The sequence below is a fragment of the Schistocerca piceifrons genome, chromosome 6, assembly GCF_021461385.2.
Source record: "Schistocerca piceifrons isolate TAMUIC-IGC-003096 chromosome 6, iqSchPice1.1, whole genome shotgun sequence".
NCBI classification, from domain to species: Eukaryota; Metazoa; Arthropoda; class Insecta; order Orthoptera; family Acrididae; genus Schistocerca; species Schistocerca piceifrons.
This window is the reverse complement of record NC_060143.1, coordinates 83,940,467-83,959,106: the sequence shown is the minus strand read 5'-3', so window position 1 is coordinate 83,959,106 and position 18,640 is coordinate 83,940,467. Positions and strand designations below refer to the sequence as shown.

At 46.5% G+C, this 18,640-nt stretch overlaps 1 protein-coding gene across 1 annotated transcript in view; it reads left to right on the top strand.

Annotated features, from left to right (window-relative positions):
- The window catches only part of LOC124802540 (protein expanded), a 490,537-nt gene that overhangs the window by 270,322 nt on the left and 201,575 nt on the right, over nt 1-18,640 (top strand). The gene's annotated exons all lie outside the window — the stretch shown is intronic.

The following is an 18,640-nucleotide window of genomic DNA, read 5'->3' as shown; positions in this document are numbered from 1 at the left end:
ACCTTGTAAGGTGCCTGTTACGTGAGGAAGACATTTTTACCAGTTTTAATAAATTATTGTTTCTCATTGATGTATTCACGATAGTTAGGAAGTGCTGTAGTCCGTAGCCGGCCATGAGTCGGAGAGCATTTCCCACGCTGGCTTGCTAGGTGACGAAGCGACCACATGTCGCTCGTAGTGGGGTGGGGCTCGGCGCTGGACTGTAGCAACAAGCGTCAGTCTGGGAAATATACATGACGGGAAGTACCGACATCTTGGCGCCAAAGTCACCGATTTTGTTTATTTATATTTAATAATTAAAGTCATTTATGACAACATGAATACCAGGAGAAGCCTCCGGATGTTTAAAACTATTTATCATAATTTTGCCGCGTTAAAATTCACAACTGTTCATTAAAAAAAGCATATCTTAGTAAGTACGAACTTGATCGGAAATCCACGAACTGTGACGAAACTAGTAAGAGATACGGACTGCGCGCCAAAGTCGGCAGTCGGCGTTAAGAGCTCTTCCTGTCTTGTTCGATGGTAGCCATGCTCTCGGTTACGAGTAGTTTGAGACATGAGTGTTTCATTATTGATGTAATAGGAATAAAAGTGATGTTACGGCATTCTGAATGTTAATTTCGAGTAAATAGATCCCCCAAAGTTGATCGACAGCAATATCAGATAATTAGCTTCCACCGACAGACATCCAATGCGCCAATGAAGAATCTGCACGGGACGATATTTACGAGAGCTGCACCGCGCACAGGTAGGAGGAAATCCGACGACACGACCCACCAAGGCGGATCAAGGAAGGTCCGACTTACACTCGCAAATTCTGAATGGAAATGCTGACCAGTCATACTGTACGTCACGTATACCACCCTCTACGGACACGCGTCTAAGCTGAGTAATAACAGTATCAGTTTAGAAGCGAGGGGATCTTGCAACCTGTTGCATATTCTAAGTATTCTGCCCGTAAAACGCAGTCTTTCGCTTGTCTTCCTCCAACAATATTATATGATCGTCCCCATTTAAGTTGTTCCTAACTGTAACGCCTAGGAACTTAGTTGAATCGTCGGTCATTAGATGTGTGTGATTTATCGTGTAATTTCTTTTAGTACTCATGTGGTTGACGTCATACATTTTCCTGTATAGAGTCAATGGCCAAATTTAGGACCATAAAAATGTCGTATCAAAATCACTTCGTAATTGGTCTTCGTTTTGCAACTGAACTTCTGACGACTTTACTAGACGCATCATCGCATACAATCAAAGAGGATGTTTGGACCTGAATCCGGCCACCCACGAATGGGACTGCAGTGTATCAAATTGTTCAAATGGCTCTGAGCACTATGGGACTGTGGTCATCAGTCCCCTAGAACTTAGAACTACTTAAACCTAACTAACCTAAGGACATCACACACATCCATGCCCGAGGCAGGATTCGAACCTGCGACCGTAGCAGTCGCGCGGTTCCGGACTGCGCGCCTAGAACCGCTAGACCTCCGCGGCCGGCTGCAGTGTATCACTTCACTCGGTAATTTTTGAAATTATGATTGGTTGTGAAACCGCGGTGAGTTGGAAATGGCAGCGGGTGACAGAAAAGTTTGCTACACCGCTACAGCTCGCGTTCCGTCCTGCCGGTAGCGATCCCACCAGTAAGAAGAACCTGCTGCGCGGCCAGCGGCGGTGAAGGCCACCGAGCGAGACGGACGACCGCATTTTGGCCCGCCTTCGTCTCTTCTTGTGCCCGCCACGTTTGACTTTTCGTGACGCAAATTACTGAATCACTGGCGTGCGAATACAACACGCACAAAAAAGGCATTTCTTATAATTTTTCGCCGGAATAACTAAATTTCGTTTTTGTCGTGCTTCTCGACCTCACTGCGACGCTGAATGTCGTTCTCAGTTCTTAGTGCAGTGCAGCAAGTCAGGTCCACTTGGATAGCAGAGTCATTGTGTACTTCTCTGCAAAACGTAACGGCGAGGTAGATGAGGTACATAACATACCGGGTGGTTGTAATCAAATTTTCCCTGTTTAATACGTTATAACACGGAAAGTGACTACCGTACGAGGACCGAACTTGGCAGTGTTAATGTCAAGGATATGGGGAAGAGAACTAATGCAGAATCAATTGAAACACTTTTAATGTGCTACTACGGTCCACCATACCATTACAAAGCGGTATCATTACTGCTACGAAGGGGGGCTCGGTATGGCGCCCATTAGTGTCCAGAAGAGTGTGAAGCGCAGGATTGCATTCTGCACAGCAGAACGAAGCATGTAGACAGATTTGTTTGCTATCTCTCTTGATACGCTGCGCTTCAGATCAGCACATGTGTGAATGTTTCCCTGGTAAACCCTGTCCTTCAGATAGCCCCACAACCAGAAATGACAGGGAGTGAGGTCAGGTGATCGTGTCGGCCAAGCATTTGGAAGCGATCGGCTGATTTTTTTTTATTATTATTATTCGCGTCAGAAGCACCATGGATACAGGAATACAAAAAAATGAATGAATAGCACACAGAAAAAAATTAATTACAGGCATATGAAAATATATATAAATATATATACAAGTATGTGTGCACAGAAACAAAATGTTATAGGCATTTGGCCCATAAGCGGGCTACGTCGACAGCATTTGGGGTTGCCAACATCAGATCCTCTAAAGTGCAGTGTGATGGACATTCAGGGCAGTTATACATGCGCTGGGTCGTCTGCACCTCTCCACAGTCGCAGAGGTTAGATGTAGTAGAATATCCCCACTTCAGAAGGTTATCTCTTGACCGTGCAGTGTTGGTGCGTAGCCTGTTTAGTGATCTCCAGACCACCCAGTCCTCATCGTAACCTGGTGCCAATTCTTCCTTTGGTTCCATCCAGTGCCCTTCTCCCGACCGCTTCCATCTCTCCACCCTAGATCCAGGTTGGTCGCTAAAATCTTCGGTTGCTCTGAGAAAACTGCGTCTAGATTTCAAGCGTTTGGTGGCTGGTTGAGTTTTGTGGAGGGGGTGGCTCTCTGCCATCTCAGCCCTCGCTCTTTCACTATAGGCTGCCGCTTCTCTTCGCACTGCAGGAGGTGCAATCCCAGCAAGATGGTAGAGCTTGTCTGTTGGCGTCGGTTTCAGACATCCAGTGACGAGCCTACAGGTCTCGTTCAGAGAAATGTTGACCGGTTTAGCGTGGGTAGAGTTGTACCAGACACTGCTTGCATATTCGCCTGCTGGGAAGCAAACTGCTAGTGCTGTGGTCCTCACTACCTCTGGCTTTGCGCCCCAGGAGGAGTTCGTTATTTTCCGAAGAATATTATTTCTGCTGCTCACCTTCATTTTGGTGTTAATACAGTGCTGTTTATACGTCAGAGCCCTGTCTAGGGTTACTCCTAGGTATTTGGGGCTAACGCAGTGTTCAAGGAGTGTGTCCTTCCAGAAGACACGCAGCTTACGGGATGCCTGCTTGTTACGGAGATGGAAGGCGCAAACTTGTGTTTTGCTAGGGTTCGGCTTGAGTTGATTGTCGGCGTAGTACTGACAGAGCATGTCTAGCGCATCCGTGAGCTTTGTCTCAACATCCTCAAAGAAGTCACCCTGTACGGCCATAGCACGGTCATCGGCGTAGATATAGTTTTCCGTACCAGCTGGCAGTGGTTGATCGTTGGTGTATATGTTAAAAAGTAAGGGTGCCAGTACGCTGCCCTGAGGGAGACCATTTTTTCTGGGCCCGCCACCTGCTATGCATCCCTTGGAATTCCACAGAGAACCTACGGTTCTCTAACAGACTTCTAACTGTGGATGTGAATTTAAAGTCCCTGGTAATGGCATACAGCTTCTTCATTAGCAGACGTAAGTTGACGGTGTCATATGCGGCTGTCAAGTCTATAAAGGCGACACCGGTTATTTTCCGGTTCTCATAGCCGTCTTCAATCAGCTGCGTGAGGTTAATTCGATCGTTTCCAAATGTGTTTCGGAGGAGCAGGTGAACTTCACGAGCGACGTGCAGTGGAACTCCATCTTGCACGAAAAGTTGAGTTCAATACGTCTCTGTGCTGTAGGGCGGGTATGACATGCACATCGCAGTAACGCTGGCTTGTCACACTGTACGTCTTTAGTTCTGGAGTGCCAACCTGTTCAAAAAAGAATGGGCTAATGATGGGCGTAGCTGTGAAGCCACACCATACTGCGACACGTTCACTATACAGAGGAACTTCATGCAGAGTGACTGGAGGTGAAGATCCCCACACTCGGCAGTTCTGTGTGTTCACCTCGCCCGTCACAGAAAAATGAGCTTCGTCTGTCTATAGGATGGTCCAGAGCCTGTCCTCGCCAACTTCAATTTATGCGTGAAAGTGGAGAGCGAAGTCAAACACGTCGCTGTGCGTCCTGTGGAGCAGACTGTTGTACGATATGGATCTTGTACGGATTCCATTCGAGAATGCTTCAAAACACCTTCCGTACAGAGGGCCGCGGGATGTTCAATTCCCGTGACAAAGCACGCACACTGCCTGACGATCGGTAGTTTGATGTCTGCCGTAGCAACAGCGATTTCATCAACCACCTGTGGTGCAACCGGTCCTCGCATCTGCCCGGACTGAAGCCCAGTTCAGCAGTTGATTCGAACTTCTTCATCATGCTCCGCGCAGCAGGTGAAGAGAGAGAACCATTCCGTGATGCATTGAGCCGGCAATATTCTCGAAGCGCAGCTGCAGAATTACTGTTCTTTAATAGAGCGCCACCAGTAACGCCGTGCTCCTTTTGTCCAAGGTCATGTTGACACGTCAACAAGTGCACTGCGACTCGTCATGTCTGTGAGAGTATGGATCACGATGACTGATCGCGGCACCTGGTGGAAGTGGACCGGGGTGCGTTGACGCATGGAAATCATGCACCCCATACTCTGGATATTAATGCTACCAAGTCTGGTACTCGTACGGTAATTAGTTCCCGTGTTAAATGGGGAAAGTTTAATTATAATCTCTCGGCATTAAATACTCGCTGGAAATGAACGGAAGTGCGGGAGCGTCTTGCCAGATTTCCTCTAGTCGCGCACAGACAGCTGGACGCCATATGGCATGAGGTCAGACTGTAGTGCCAAGTGGCACGAAGGAGTCGAAGGAACGGGAAAACGGGAAATTACAATTTGTGTCTATCAGCAAGCAGTTGCAGAGTACTGTGTTGGTGTTCCTCATTATAACATGACCCGGAGACAACATCTGAACGACTACACGCTGGGAAGAATGTCCGGGAAAATTTTTTGACACTTAGCCAACTGTCATTCAGTCGATATGGTGTACTCAGTAATGAAGCAAAGCAGTAGGCTCTGCCAGAAATATCGACCCTTAGACAATGTGTCTTATAGTGTATTTTAATACGACAGTATGTCATCTTAGGCAGTTTATAACTCTTAAAACACTTGATAATGGCACTTTGAAGCCCAAATCATGAGTGTGTAAGTGTAAATGTAACACTGTAAATAAACAACAGTCTAATGGCGGTACTGGCTTTAAAGAGTTACAGAGTATAACAGACCCGGCTGGTATGGCCGAGCGGTTCTAGGCGCTTCAATCCGGAATCGCGCAACCGCTACGGTCGCAGGTTCGAATCCTGCCTCGGGCGTGGATGTTTGTGATGTCCTTAGGTTAATTAGATTTAAGTAGTTCTAAGTTCTAGGGGACTGATGACCTCAGATGTTAAGTCCCATAGTGCTCAGAGCCATTTTTCTAGGGGACTGATGACCTCAGATGTTAAATCCCACAGTGCTCAAAGCCATTTGAACCATTTAGTATAACGGACGTGTATCGACTGTACAATTCAGATACTGTCATCTCGATGTCAGAGCCGCGACTGGCTACCGCAGTCTGTGCATGACTTTAGCCTGGGCTGTGCTCTGTGAGTGAAGAACATAGGTGACTATGCGGATTTCGTTAGACGATGGGTGATTCACTTATTTCTCTGTTGTCGGAAGTTCGAGACTGACATATTGGTTGATTCTGGGGAGGGAACCAAACTGCAAGGTCATCGGTCCCATCGGATTAGGGAAGGATGGGGAGAGAAGTCGACCGTGGCCTTTCAAAGGAACCATCCCGGCATTTGCCTGAAGCGATTTAGGGAAATCACGGAAAACCCAAATGAGGATGTCTGGACGCGGGTTTGAACCGTCGTCCTCCCGAATGCGAGTCCAGTGCTAACCACTGCGCTTCCTCGATCTGTGACAAATCTGACGCAGCAAGGCACTATTCAAGACTATCGCAGCGAAAAACCACTTTCGCAATATTGCCATTGTCTGGTTGAATACCCAATACACTCCTGGAAATTGAAATAAGAACACCGTGAATTCATTGTCCCAGGAAGGGGAAACTTTATTGACACATTCCTGGGGTCAGATACATCACATGATCACACTGACAGAACCACAGGCACATAGACACAGGCAACAGAGCATGCACAATGTCGGCACTAGTACAGTGTATATCCACCTTTCGCAGCAATGCAGGCTGCTATTCTCCCATGGAGACGATCGTAGAGATGCTGGATGTAGTCCTGTGGAACGGCTTGCCATGCCATTTCCACCTGGCGCCTCAGTTGGACCAGCGTTCGTGCTGGACGTGCAGACCGCGTGAGACGACGCTTCATCCAGTCCCAAACATGCTCAATGGGGGACAGATCCGGAGATCTTGCGTGCCAAGGTAGTTGACTTACACCTTCTAGAGCACGTTGGGTGGCACGGGATACATGCGGACGTGCATTGTCCTGTTGGAACAGCAAGTTCCCTTGCCGGTCTAGGAATGGTAGAACGATGGGTTCGATGACGGTTTGGATGTACCGTGCACTATTCAGTGTCCCCTCGACGATCACCAGTGGTGTACGGCCAGTGTAGGAGATCGCTCCCCACACCATGATGCCGGGTGTTGGCCCTGTGTGCCTCGGTCGTATGCAGTCCTGATTGTGGCGCTCACCTGCACGGCGCCAAACACGCATACGACCATCATTGGCACCAAGGCAGAAGCGACTCTCATCGCTGAAGACGACACGTCTCCATTCGTCCCTCCATTCACGCCTGTCGCGACACCAGTGGAGGCGGGCTGCACGATGTTGGGGCGTGAGCGGAAGACGGCCTAACGGTGTGCGGGACCGTAGCCCAACTTCATGGAGACGGTTGCGAATGGTCCTCGCCGATACCCCAAGAGCAACAGTGTCCCTAATTTGCTAGGAAGTGGCGGTGCGGTCCCCTACGGCACTGCGTAGGATCCTACGGTCTTGGCGTGCATCCGTGCGTCGCTGCGGTCCGGTCCCAGGTCGACGGGCACGTGCACCTTCCGCCGACCACTGGCGACAACATCGATGTACTGTGGAGACCTCACGCCCCACGTGTTGAGCAATTCGGCGGTACGTCCACCCTGCCTCCCGCATGCCCACTATACGCCCTCGCTCAAAGTCCGTCAACTGCACATACGGTTCACGTCCACGCTGTCGCGGCATGCTACAGTGTTAAAGACTGCGATGGAGCTCCGTATGCGACGGCAAACTGGCTGACACTGACGGCGGCGGTGCACAAATGCTGCGCAGCTAGCGCCATTCGACGGCCAACACCGCGGTTCCTGGTGTGTCCGCTGTGCCGTGCGTGTGATCATTGCTTGTACAGCCCTCTCGCAGTGTCCGGAGCAAGTATGGTGGGTCTGACACACCGGTGTCAATGTGTTCTTTTTTCCATTTCCAGGAGTGTATTTCGGTATGGCTTCTTTTAGGTTCAAATGATTCAAATGGCTCTGAGCACTATGGGACTTAACATCTTTGGTCATCAGTCCCCTAGAACTTAGAACTACTTAAACCTAACTAACCTAAGGACATCACACACATCCATGCCCGAGGCAGGATTCGAACCTGCGACCGTAGCAGTTCCGCGGTTCGCTTCTTTTAGTATAAACCATTTGATCACGGGTGGATCGATTCTTCATAAATCATGCTAGATATAGCTACACGGCCGAAATGGCTGCACTGAATTTTGTGAATGAATAATTTTAAACTTTGGAAATTTGTGGGAAGGTCTTATGGGACTAATCTGCTGAGGTCATCGGTCTCTAAGCCTACACACTACTTAATCTAACTTACGCTATGGACAACAGACACAACCATGCCCGAGCGAGGGCTCGAACCTACGACGGGGGAGCCGCACAGACTGTTGTGACGAGGCGCGGCTGAATAATTTTAATTCTCGTGGACGATGACGGTGTCTTTCAAAAACTTTCTTTTTTCTGTAGTTTGCTTAATATGGACGATGGTGGTGATCATTATAACAATGGAGGATGCGTCAGGGACACGAACCAGAACGTGTTTTACTTGCTCAACGTTCTCCCAAAAGACGCCAACAAGCTCTACTGATTATCATCGCATCCGCGTCATTGTTCACCATCGCTATTACAGCCAGGACTCAACGGCCGGACGAAAGGCGTAGCGAGGCACCGGTAGGACCCATCAGTGGCGGTAGCTATTAGCAGCTCCGGCTGTCACCCCTGGTATGCGATACGGAGAAGGAGTGGACTGGTGCCGGCCAGGGTAGGAATGACCTGTACCGTTGTCGGTGTTAGGAATAGCTGCAGTCGCCATGGCTGCCAGTAAACAGGGCCGTGGTCGATAGCCGGCGCGCCGCTACCACACGGCGTCTGCAAGTCGCCAACAGTTCGGCCGTAGGCGGGGAGGGAAGCACGCATGGTTCCCGCGCCCCGGCGCTCGGCTTCGGGCCTGCGGTGGCACCACGTGAGTACTGCGCCAAGCCTGCCATCTCGCTTCTTCTCACCTAGGGACAAAACACTGGCTGCACGAACACGGGCAGTGAGCTAACGTTGTTGTTGTTATTGTTGTCATGCTTCAAATTGCTCTGAGCACTATGGGACTTAACATCTGAGGTCACCAGTCCCCTAGACTTAGACCTACTTAACCATAACTAACCTGAGGACTCAACAAACATCCATGCCCGAGGCAGGATTCGAACCTGCGACCGTAGCAGCAGCGCAGTTCCGGGCTGAAACGCCTGGAACCGTTCGGCCACCGCTGCCGGCTGTTGTCATGGTGCTGGTGATGGTCTTCACTTCGAAGACTGGTCTGATAGAGGTCTGAACGCTAGTCTTGTGCTGTGCACGTTTCTTAATGTCTAGGTGACTACTGCCACTTACATCCCCTTGAACACATGCTTACTGTAGTCAAGCTTTGGTCTCTCTCTCTCAATCTCTATCTGTCTGTCTGTCTCTCTCTCTCACTCTCTCTCTCTCTCTCACTCTCTCTCTCTCTGTCTGTCTGTCTGTCTCTCTCTCTCTCTCCCTCTCTCTCTCTCCCTCTCTCTCTCTCAATCTGTCTATCTGTCTCTCTGTCTCTCTCTACAACTTTAATGCTCCTCTTCCCCCCCGCCGCCCTCCCTCTCATTCCCCCTTCCTCCAGCCGGCCGGAGTGGCCGTGCGGTTCTAGGCGCTTCAGTCCGGAACCGCGCCGCTGCTACGGTCGCAGGTTCGAATTCTGGCTCGGGCGTGGATGTGTGTGATGTCCTTAGGTTAGTCAGATTTAAGTAGTTCTAAGTCTAGGGGACTGATGACCTCAGAAGTCCCATAGTGCTTAGAGCCATTTGAACCATTTGAACCCTCCCCCCACATACACACACTCTTGCGTCCGTTACCAAATTAACTGTTCATTGATGTTTCAGAATGTATCCTACCAACCGATGCATTGCATTGGTTGAGTTGTACCATAATTTTATTTTCTCTTCGCTTCATTTCAGTACTTCATTGGTACATACCCATCTAAGCTTCAGCGTTCTTCTTGTGTACCATGATACCAAAGCCACGAGGATTCTTTTAAAGCAAAAAGGACGTACTTTTCTCAGCAGTATTCGACTGTCCTCTAAGAAGCAGCTCACTGATATAATGTTCTCAACGGAACTGCTCGGAAAAAAACTGTCCAGAAACGTGGCGACTATGTGAACCAAGACAGGCGATACGGTGTAATTTCACCTGGTATGAGCACCGTTACGTTACGTTTAAGTGGCATCGAAGGTGAAAGTGCACTTTAACGTTAGGCGCTCCTCTCACGGGAATCATACTTAAAACAGTCCAAATTAAATCTGAAGACGATTATATCTAGTTTTGATTAATCATATTTCCCGACAATTTTATGAGTAATTCCGCTGCAAACAGTAACAAGCATCACCTCGCTGTTCTCCATCTTATAAACGCTCTCTAAAGTGACTGTAAAAATGAATTTTTCAAATATTTACGGAATCTTTATCAAAACATCGGTACTTAAAAATATTAAAGTTTTGAACGTACCAGGAGAATGCTTCCTACGTTACGAACTGTCGCAATTCTGGAATTATCCTGAAATTTTGTTTATTAGCTACATCAGACAAAATCGAGAGAAAAAAAAAACGTGATTTGTCACACTAATACGTGTCAGAAGTTATACCAGTTTTTATTCTTATAATAGGACTACGGCCTACTTTATCGGGTTATATTTATAAGTAGGCTACGTATTGCTTGACGATCGTTACACTGTTATCGGCTAGAATTTAAGAAATGGAGGAACGTTTAGTTTCAGAGAAGAAGGTCAAGCAAGTGATGTGAAGACGTGCAACTAAGTGGTGTGGCGCAGTGGTGACCGCTCTGGACTTCCATCCCTAAGGATCCAAGTTCGAATCCCCCCCCCCCCCCCCAGTCATCCAAATTTAGTTCTTACTATGCTTTCCCTGAGGCAACGGCCTTGCCGCAGTGGATACACCGGTTCCCGTGAGATCACCGAAGCGCTGTCGGGCGTGGCCGGCGCTTGGATGGGTGACCATCCAGCCGCCATGTGCTGTTGCCATTTTTCGGGGTGCACTCAGCCTCGTGATGCCAATTGAGGAGCTACTTGACTGAATAGTAGCGGCTCCGGTCAAGGAAAACCATCATAACGACCGGGAGAGCGGTGTGCTGACCACACGCCCCTCGTATCCGCATCCTCACCTGAGGACGACACGGCGGTTGGATGGTCCCGATGGGCCACTTGTGGCCTGAGACAGAGTGCTTTATGCTTTCCCCAAAGCATGTGAGGTAAATGTCGAGACGGTTCATTTTGAGTCCAATCTCTCGCTTAGTCTTTGTTAATCCCGAGTTAAGCTCCATCTATCATTAATCCGAAGGAGGTTGGAGTTAAATAATCTTGTCATTAAAAAATTTTTTCAGTTGCAGTGCACCTTAGGAATACTATTGTGATTCGATGTTCACGTTGCTACTATTTCTTATACGTATAATACGCTCACCTCAATGATCGACCACTTGACGTAGAAGAAACCGATTCGAATCTTTCTGATGGAAGAAATATTAACCGCCAGGATTTGCCCAATGAGGGAAGACGAAGTATTATCCTTGAAGTATAAAGTATAAACCACCGACGTCCTGTCTTACCTCCTGGACTGAGTGCATGTGGCACTGTTTATGACAATTCTTCCGGCAGGATGGTCGGCCACCTTCGTTCTTTTCAGTTTTGTGTCTGCCCTAGGCACAAACGCGTCATCCGTGAACAGAGCAAAGTTTGTCGTCAGCTGACCACAGAGGAAATGGCAACACAGCGGTAACCAGAAATTCCATGCCCAGAGCAGGGTTGGTACCCGTATAGAGACTAAACGTGATTAATTACTACACATGCTCCATAGTATGCTAGATTGAGCCGCGGCGGCACGCTTAGCCTATTGCTGTGAGCGGCTGAGCCCCACTTGAAGCGTCTTGCTTCACTCCTTACGTGTAGCGCCCCCGAGCGCTACCGATATCATCCGCCGCGCTCACGGATAACAGCACATTCACGGCTCTACCCTGCAGAACGACTCATTACATTACAATCGTCCACACGTTGCGTAAACACACTTGATGTTTCACAGTAGGTTATAAGAAAAGGCGCCTCCGCTAGGACCTTGTCGAGGATGGCAGTGAAGTGCGCATTGTCTCCAAATTTACTTCCTTGATTATTGTGACGCCTTTGCCTTCTGTACGTGGAAGATGCATGGTCCAAGTGTGGTGAGGTATTCCACTTCTAACAGTAAATTATTTGTGACGAAAATGAAATTCCGAGTTCGTTGGAAGAATGCATCTGCACTGATTGATCAGTAATTGGTGCTGAGGTGCATATATATTCATGAAACGTGTCTGTTCTTTCGGACACACCACGCACATTGAGGGTTCTGTACAAACTTAATTATGTATATAGACATTTCATCCAGTCGGAAAACTAAGGGTTTCGACCATTTTTGCCAGTTGTCTACGTTAATACTGGCAAGGTATCGCTCCCAGAGACTCCAAGATTAACAAGGACATTTTAAATGCAAATTTGAAATCGGATAACAAACGACAAAAGAAATTTTTTCCTGTGGTATCATTACAAATTAACTTAATATTGGTAAGATATCGGTCTCAGGGACTCCAAGACCATCGAGAATATTCTAATGTCAAATTTGAAGTCGAATAACAAATGACAAAAAATTATTTTTCATGTGATATCGTAACAAATTAACAATTTCTTTTTTTCCCTTCACTTCTGCCGTGACACCTTTCTTCTTGCCAAATTTCGTGATCCTACGTCATGAGGAAGTACCCTATAGATTTCAATGAGTGAGTTTGCGAGTATCAAAATATGTGACATAAATGATTTTGATTAGATTGACTAAGAAGCGTAACATTTTTACCCCATCGAAGGACTATAGGCCTCAGTATGTGATATAAATTTAAGTTTGATACATCTACTCGTTGCTGAGAAAAAGGGGTCTTAACAGACAGACGGACAGACATACAGTCCGATAACAAATGAAACAAAAATTTTTTCTTGTGATGTAATGAAAAATTCACAATTTTTAGAGACTTTACATTGGTTGTAGTGTGAAACCTTGCCCTTGCCAAATTTCATGATTCTAGACCAACGGGAAGCTCCTCCTAGGTTTTGATGAGTGACTTTGCAAGTATCAATATACGTGACCTAAAGGGACTAACCGATTCTGTTAACTTAGAAGCTAACGTTTATTTTACCGCCAAGAGACCATGGGTCTTACTACGTGACATAAATTTCTGCTTGATACGTACATCCGAACCTGAGAAAAAGCGTTTTGAATAAAAAGCGTTGAACAGTCGGACAGGGAGGCAGACAACAGAAGGGCAAAAAATTGATCATATAAGGGTCCTGTTTCTTCCGATTCACGTGCGAAGACCTAAAAATAAATTATTAATCCTTTCTCTCTCTCTGTTTCCTCATCAAAATAATTCGCTGGGTCTGAGAAAGGAAATACGGATATACAACTGTCAAAAACTGGGCCATGCGTAACAACACATAGTGGCACTGGAACCATCTGTTGGGTATTGCAATGTCTTAGCTGTTTTCATCGAACAAACGATCTTCCAACCATCAATCAGTAGACTTTCACCCCTAGTGTCATCGATTTGTCAACCGCTGCTGAAGATTTTTTTTTTTTTTGTTAGTTTCTGCAAACGGTGTGTTGGAGAGTTGGGAACACAGTGCTGCGCACAGGAGCCGGCCGGAAGGCCTGTGTTGTGAAGATACTGTAGGTGCGGGGCCGTGAAGGCGAGCCCTTGTTGGTGCTGGCGGCGGCTGCGGGGGCGGCGGAAGCCGGCGTGACGTCACCGGAAGGCGCGCCCAGTCAGCGCCAGCGCCGCCGGCGGAACGGAATGCGCCGCCGACGCGAGTCAAGTGCGGCTCGGGGGCCTTCCCAGCGCCGCGCCGGTCAAAAGGGGCCAGCCGGTCGCACACCCTCCGCACCCTACCTGCCAACTAAACGCTTGAAGGCCGATTCAGCGTGGACTAGGCTTGCCAGGCCCAAAAGTAAAAAAGCCGGACTCAGCGTTATTTTTAGCATGACACTTTCGCCTGACATTCGGACCAGCAATCATAAATACATAAAGTTTAAGTGTTTGTTACGAATTTTCGTTGTGCCCGAGCGGTTCTTGGCGCTTCAGTCCGGAACCACGCGTCTGCTACGGTCGCAGGTTCGAATCCTGCCTCGGGCATGGATGTGTGTGATGTCCTTAGGTTAGTTAGGTTTAAGTAGTTCTAAGTTCTAGGGGACTGATGACCTCAGAAGTTAAGTCCCATAGTGTTCAGAGCCATTTTTTATAAGCAGGAAATCCGGGTTCGAGTCCCGGTCCGGCACAAATTTTCATATTTCGCTTTAGGTACTACATCCCGATTAGAGATCTGGGAATTGCTGCTGGGAAAGGCTGTCGGGCAATTACACAACAAACCGTTGAGGATGTTACTGTTGCTGGGACTGAGAATGCTGGACGCAATGTGCAATCTTCAAGCAGTGCATGAGGTGTGTCATGACAGCCGAACATTCCGTGGTCCACCGTTCTAAAAGTGCTTCAAACTGTTGTTACATGGTACATCTAGCGCGCTTCCAGGCTATCGTAGATGCAGTTGGTCGTCATATTAAACAACGTTTGTTACTTGTAACGTAAAGATGGTACGCAATTAATAAATGTTACCCTCTCATGTAGAAATGAAAAGCTGTTTCTGTCGGTGGTTTATTGGTTATTTATCTTCGGCACGTCCTTACAAATGTTTGGACAAAGTTTCATTGTCCTACGATCACACTCATCTTTCACTGAGGCCCTCTCAAGTAGCCAAAGTAATGTTCGGACGATATTTTCTGTATTTATCCAATTCTCAGAAATGTCGAGAATTGCCACACGAGCTTTTCATGGGATCCACTATGAATTTTATTTTCGTCATCAATAAATAAAGTTTGTGTGAATTTCTAAGGGACCAAACTGCTTAGGTCATCGAGCCCTAGACTTACATACTGCTTAAACTAACTTATGCTGAGAACAACACACACACCCATGCCCGAGGGAGGACTCGAACCTCCGGCGGGAGGGGCCGCGCAGTCCGTGCATGACGCCTCAAACCGCGCGGCCAATCCGCGCGGCTGTCATCAATAAACCATCTAATAATATAATTGGTAATTCCTTACACTGTCACTATATTTTTAGGGGGGGGGGGGCGGTGGAGGGTGAAAGACCTTCTCTCATAACCTCTCTCTCACTGTTCAATACAGATCTAAGCGGCAGGCAGCACTAACGTCAGAACACACGCGACTCTCAGTACAGGAGTAACACACCAGGGGCGCTGAGGTAGTCCACTTGCCACGAGAAGTCGATTGAGACAAGGAAGTCGCTCGTGTTACAACAAGCAAAAACCAGCTGGACTTATTAATAATCATAGCAAGATTAGTAATGGATGTTCTTGACTAAAGTCGCACAGTAATTTGTAAGGTCTTCTTGGGAACTAGTAGGAGAAAATAAACGTGCACACGTAACAAACTTCTTCACCATTTTCATTTATCTCTCCCAGTAGAGCTGATTATTTCACTTTTGAACAATATTTACAAAAAAAATTAGGGCTTTTAGGAGTTTTATGCGCAGTGTAGGCTATTTCTTCATTCGTGGATTGTAAAACTTAATTATTATTTGACTTTCGGACACCAGGTATCTTTCGCGGGAATGCGCAGTTAGGAAAAACATGGAGTTCTCTCGCAGGATTAGAAGAGACATGCCACGAGAATAAAGCAAATAACAAAATAAAGATTACCAAGATATCAAATCGCGAAATGCGCTACTGCAACGCGCGTAGCGCGGCGAGAGTAGGTCGCCTTCCGATGTTAGCAGAGCTCCGTTCCCAGAGGGTCTTTGACGTTGGTGTCCCGAGACGCCACCACCACCAGGGTAACGAGACGCGTGCCGGCCACACGTGCCCTTAGCGCTAGGATTTCACCCGGAACAAGTCCCGCCCATTCATCCCCCTCCACGCCTATCCAAAGTAGAAGGCCCTCCCCTAAACAGCCGCCAGTTCAGCAAACTGGAAGTTACATCAAAGTTGTTATCGTCACAGTCCAACACATGTTACACTGTGATGAAATTTAGTAATGATAAGAAATTTAAGTCTTTCTGGATAGTAATATAATACGAATGTGTATTATTAAAGAAATAAAAATATTTATAGAGAATTGAAAGCATCGCCAGCAATAGAAAACAAAAAATAACGTGATGTTATTTTAAGGCATAAGGACAAATTTTCATTAACTAATTCACTTATTATAGTACGTTTATTTGAGAGAAACAGCAGAGTAAACATACAATGCGAAAACAATGGTTTTGAATCTCTCATGTCGGTAGTAAAGCCACGGATGCAGTCGACTAACTCTGTTGTCTAAAATCAACGTTATACAGAAATAAGTGAAAGTCGTTTTGTTTATGCAGACCCTCATAGTAGCTCACGAAAATTAAAGAATATAAGAATGCCATGAAGTAGAACTGCCTAACGAAAGCAGTAAGATATTTGCTTATATGACATATTTCGTTAGTATTTGCAGGGGTAATGGGTGAATTTTAACTTGTAAATTCTTCCAATGCCATACTTGCGCATTATAAAAAATTGCGCATTATAAAGAATTGTGGCGGTTCTGTGTGATTAGTGTCCTATATGCTGTTGCAAACGTCTCAGGACAATAATCTGTCGTTATTCTTTGTCCTGTCTATTTTTAACCAAAAGATTAATTAATTTCATGTCATTCAAACCATTTTTTAAAAATAATAATGATGATGTGTATGTTTGTCACAGAGCAGTTATGAAGGAAATAAATGCTTCAGTGTTTCACGGCTGTAAAACGTCCTTCATGCTGTGCCAGCTCTTCTTCCACCCCTAAAACTTTTCAGCAAAACTATTCAGTGAATAACACGCAAAAACAGCCTGGATCGATCTAGCAAGAACAAAGTAATTTTGATGTCCTCTGGAATTATAGTGAACAAACACTGGTGCTTGTTTGGCGTATACTGTCTGAGTTCTAAAAACCGTGGTTCCTCTTTCTTCAAGCAAATTATTCTTTGAGGGTAGGTTTTTCCTGTTTTAGCTTTGGGTGCTTTTTCTCACATAGAAGTATGTTTCTTCATAGGCTATTCATCTGAATACTGAGTTCTCGTATTTAAAGAATTCAGTGCTAAATTGTTTTCTCTTATGTTTGCTATGGAAGTACCTGGCACAGCTGAGGCCAATTGTGCACGTTTTTTGTAACGTGTCTTAACTACCTGGCAAAATTTAGGACCTAGCAAGATATTAATTTAACATTCAGCACAAGTGCAGCCAAACGCGGTAAACCACGCGGGTCAACTGAAACCAAGCCCAGGCGCCGAACAAAGACCGGGAAAACCGGGGGTGAGTGGGCGGGACTTGTTCCGGGTGAAATCCTGGCGCTAACGATTCCTGCCGGCCACGTCCACCGCTGGCCCAGTATAAGCCGGGGGCCGGCACAACTGCAAGACAGCTACAACTACAGCCTGGAATGCCACCGGCCTTCGGCGTCGCCTCAGACAGCGCCTCTCCACACGCACCCGACGCAGCACAAGGCGGCGAGCACTTCTGCTGGCACACCCACCGAGCTCCACCACAGTCTTAACACGTGCAGTCGCGACACTCACTGCTGTGAAAGTTGTTGCCGTCTGACAGTTCACGAGACACTAGCGCCCCAAGCGGCAGGAAAACAGCCGTAGAATCAAAGTTTGTTTTCAATTATTTTTCTAGTTAATTAGCGAAATAGTCATTACATTTTTGCGTTCTAAGGGTTAGAAAATTATCAAGGGACGCGAATGACTATGAAATACAAGTAAAAACAGTCGAATCCTTCCTCATTTAGTGACATAAGCAACAACTTAATGCCGGCCGAAGTGGCCGTGCGGTTCTAGGCGCTGCAGTCTGGAACCGCGAGATCGCTACGGTCGCTGGCTCGAATGCTGCCTCGGGTATGGATGTGTGTGGTGTCAGCTTAGTTAGATTTAAGTAGTTCTAAGTTCTAGGGGAATGATGACTTCAGACGTTAAGTCCCATAGTGCTCAGAGCCATTTGAACCATTTTTTTAACAACTTAATGATGAAGAAATACATTCGAATATGTGTATAACTGCAACTTACTCCGCCGAAAACAAGGGAATATAAACACCTATTTCGTGCATGAGAAGAATATATTCCTTTTCCTGTAGTGGGCACTTTCTTTGACACGTAACAACTTTGTAGATAGCGTACTGTTTCGCACAGTCTTTAAACTTCTGCCGACTTTCTAATACGTAAACATTTCTGTAAATGTAATTACTTTTTCTTCAAAAGCAAATGTATTGAAGATTCTCTTGACCTTGTGGCTCAGATGCAGCAACAACTTGGTTTCTTCTGTGGTAGGAAACAGTTCTATTGATTTTGTTCTGTTTTTCCTTCAGCTACAGTTGTGGTGGCTTATCTGCTACGTTAAATAATGTAGGAATTGCATTTCGTATGCGTGTTCTGTGTTCTGCATTCACTGATTTGACTTGAAGTGTACTGAAGAAAATTTCACGTTCTTGAGCAGATATACGAGGCTTTCGTGCAAAAGCTGTTTACCAGCACCTTTTTTTGTTCTTAAAGAACACGACATTCTCCACTAAATTCCTCTAGGTTACAGGAAAATTGTAAATAAACTATTCTGTACGTAGCGGTTCACACCTCCTAAGGTCATTAAAAAACCTAAAAAGAGACAAATGTGGTGTCTTGTTCTTGTTGTTGCTGCAATTTATTGCTCTACAAACGCTCGCGTTTGTAAAAACCATTCTATAGACCAATAT